The sequence below is a fragment of the Alligator sinensis genome, unplaced genomic scaffold (genome assembly GCF_000455745.1).
Source record: "Alligator sinensis unplaced genomic scaffold, ASM45574v1 scaffold331_1, whole genome shotgun sequence".
NCBI lineage: Eukaryota > Metazoa > Chordata > Crocodylia > Alligatoridae > Alligator > Alligator sinensis.
This window is the reverse complement of record NW_005842033.1, coordinates 612,583-616,488: the sequence shown is the minus strand read 5'-3', so window position 1 is coordinate 616,488 and position 3,906 is coordinate 612,583.

The following is a 3,906-nucleotide window of genomic DNA, read 5'->3' as shown; positions in this document are numbered from 1 at the left end:
CGTGGCGCCCCCACGGGGGAATAATTAAAACCTAGCCAATAGCAGGGAATGAATTTGCATACCGGTGGCGGGAACTCTTTTGCACCGTGCATTCCTCTTGCAACTTGAGCAATGCACTCTGCAAAAGAAGCTGCAGAAAGGCGGGAAACTCATCCCTGCACCAGGGTTTTCCTCTGCAACAGGAAACTCTCCCGTGCAATGAAGCTGCAACTTGGCGGGGATAATTCTGGTGCCGAAGCACACACAAAATCATGCCTTTGGGTCATGACACACATATGACTTAATTTAACAATTGAAACTAGGCTCCAAACCATATAGTTTGAGTTTAGCCTGAAACTTTTTGGAATTGGTTTTCACTTGAGCCAACTGAATTCAGTAATCAGAGTGAAGTATTTACCCTGCCATATTTGCTGGTGGGAACACATCTGATGAATTGATTTGATGAGGTTGCAGCACCTTTCAGTGTTGACTTCCCTACATAGCATAATATATAGTTTACTAGCCAATTACCCATCAAGAATGACAGGGGAGGTTGGGGGGGGCGAAGGGGGCTGGGATGGAGTGCTGCCACCTAACACCCCATGCTGCTGCTGTTCTGCCTCTTGCAGGGAGCAGGGTGGGGGAGCCGAGGCCAGCAGCTCCCCAGCCCTTTGTCCGGTCCTCGGCGTGGCTTTGGAATCATGGCGGTGCTCCCCCATGCTTGGAGCACTCTGATTGACTGTTTCTGTCAGCCAGTCAGAGTGTGAATAAAGTGTTACAGACAGACAGACAGACTTAGGCTTTTATAATATTAGAATTGCTAAGCCAAGTCTTCTGCTACCAGTATTGTTATATTAGCAGTGGATTACCCAGTCCTACAAAACTGAACTGCTTGGAAAGAAGCTGGATGCAACTGGGTCCATAATTAACTGGATCAGCTAGTACCTAATGGTCAGTGACACAAGTCAGGCATATTATAGAGTAATTTGCTTATGTCCAAGATATTGGCAGGTGCTGCTCCTTAGAGCTGCAGTGCTAGCAGACTGCATACAAGGAACATCCTTCCTTTGCTGAAACTACAAAAATGTTACCTGATAAGCAGTTGTTTGGGATCTGTCTCTCTCTAAGACTTACAACATTCATACTTACCAGAACAGTTTTCCCTCCCTCCCCCATCCCAGCCCTGGAGTTTTACATCTGAGAAACCCTTCAGAATTCCATGGGGCCTTCAAAGATGACTTTTGATATCCACCTCCCTTTTCTGTAGCTGATCTGCAGTAGTACAAAGAAATGTCAGAGATTTATCATCCCCAAATGGGGACACTTAAATCTAAGCTGTTTCCTTAAGCAGTGCCTTGGAGTTTGTACAGCAAGTCCTCTAGTGGGCATCTCTCAATATAACAAGGACAGCTTATTCCTTTATTCTATATTTTTACAGTACCCAGCACAATGGGATTACAAGCCTGCTTGAGATCTGAAGGCACAACATTAATAAATCCACCACCATGACTGCCACTAATCAAATCATTTTATGAGTCTCAGCAGAAAGGACAGGGATGGAACGGTCCAGGAGACATAAACTATCCTTTCATCTCTAGAAGTAAAACTTTCCAAAGCCAGTACTGTTGGAGCAGCATGGGACAATATGCATTAGTGCTGCTTGTACTGTCCTGGTTTCATGACTTTTAATACTCCAGGCTGTCCATTTAAAGAGCTTTTAAGGCCCAATGAATTCACTTTATTTAAAAAAAGGGAAGCTTGAGATTCTCTTTGTTTTCTCCTTTTCCTGTTCCTGCTTTCAAAAGGTTCTTATACAAAAGTAGCACCATGACTGCTTTCTTCCAAAGGAAGAAGAAACAAGATAAGATTATGCTTTTTTTTTTTAAAGATCGACTGTCTGTTTAACTGGCATAATTATGTTCCTCTAAGCTATAAGCTTAGCTCTAAGCTAAATCATACACTTGTTCAGGTAAGTTTTGGTATAAAGAACTGCATTTCATAGGACAGACTTATTTTAGACTGCTTGGCCTTGATCGACACTTTGGTTTTTTGCACACCCACCTTCCAAACAGAGGCAGGAATGAATGTGTGCAATGTGAGCATAAGTAGGTACATATGTGTGCACACATAGAACAAGGCTAAGGTAAAAAAATAAGGCTAAGTTCTCTATGGTAACCAGAGAGAATGCCGTTCAGGAAGCAGATGCAAAGGTGGCAAAAAGGTCACCTTTGTTCCCCACCTTTGTCCTCCCCCCCACCCCACTGCAATCCTGAACCAGCTATGTGCCAGCCCAGCTCCTCCTTGCTGTTCACAAAACATATTGATGACTTCAGTGTTGTTTAAATAAAAAAATTATATGAAAATTTTGGGTAGGTTAGTTTTGTAAATTAAATATATGAATGTTCTAGTTTGGGAAACCAAAACCAACTTAAAATGATGACTTTGTTCAAAATTAAGAGACTTGTTCCATTTAAAAGCCAGGTTGTTTCCTGTTCTTTCTTTTCTAGACGTTCTTATTATGAAGGATGTTTGTATGAAAACAGGATATTATTCACCTCTTCAGAATTGGTCTCTGTTTGTTCCTGTTGTTCATTCTCCCTCTTATACATGAGGTCTGTAATCTAGACCGGGGGTGCTCCACCTCTGGCCTGCAGGCCAAGTGCAGTCCACTGGCATCCCATCTTGCCTGCAAGGCTCCCCACAGACCAAGAAATTTGGCACTGCGGGAGTGGTGGCCATTCCCTCAGTACCAAATTCCCAAACTCCACACGACAGGGCCAGTTTATGGTCGGATCAAGCCCCCTTCACAACCCCACAGAGCTGGTTTGGGGCTGGGTCAAGTTCCCTTATCCCTGCTGCAGAGCCAGGTTGGGGTTGGGTTTCCCCCGCCCCCATCTGCATGGCCAGATGAGGCCTGCTACAGCCACCCAGGGCACTGGATTGGGGGCACCAGCTGGATCTGGCCTGTGGATGGACTGGGCAATGCCTATCCAGCCCACTGGACAAAAAGATTGCGCATCACTGGTCTAGATTGTTCCCCCGACCATGGCTCATGTAGCAGAACTAGTAGCACTCAAGGCACAGTGGTGAATGATCTCTTCCCTCCTCATTCACAGATATGAGAGCAAATGTTCCAGAAGTATTTCTGTAAATTGGTCAATCAGACCAGAGATATCACAGGATGGACAGATGAAGAAATGAATGAATGTCACTTTGTTATTTGATTTTGCACTTTTTAAAATATCAACAGGGCTCAAAAAAATTCTGTTTACAGGATGACCTGGTTCAGTGGTCCCTCTAGGACCATGAGGTAACAAATTAGATTTTTGCCTTGTGACATGTCTTCTTCCTATATTGGTGCATATATGTAAAAATATGTAAATAAGCAGTAGTACCAAGCATGTATTTAGTTCATCAATTTTCTGTGTACCAAGCATGTATTTAGTTCATCGATTTTCTGTGTTGATTTTTATCAGTCAGAAGGAAGGGTAGATTTGTACTTAGAGACTAACTAAATGGGAAATATATTTGTCAGTGCCATAGATACAAATAACATCAAATAACGTGTGTGTATGTGTGTGTGTATAAGCTGTGCACACACACCCCTCCTCCCCCCCCCCCCCCCCCCCCCACACACAGATATGCATAAATATACTATGTGGTAAATGGCATGCTAAAAGCAAAGGAGTTTTTTCCTCTTGGAATGAAAGTATCTTCCCTTGGGTTTTAAGCTGCATAAAGAGAGACTGCTGGGTACATCTGCACTGCCTTCCGGTAACCAGGGTGTGCTTTCTAGAGAACATGGTTGTGGAGGATGCAAATGTATGTTTTATTATTCTGGGTTTACTACTGTTAGACATTCCATGCTGCTGCAGTGATGCCCGAAAGGAGAAATAATACCAGGCTGCTGTAACTGAGTTGCAATCA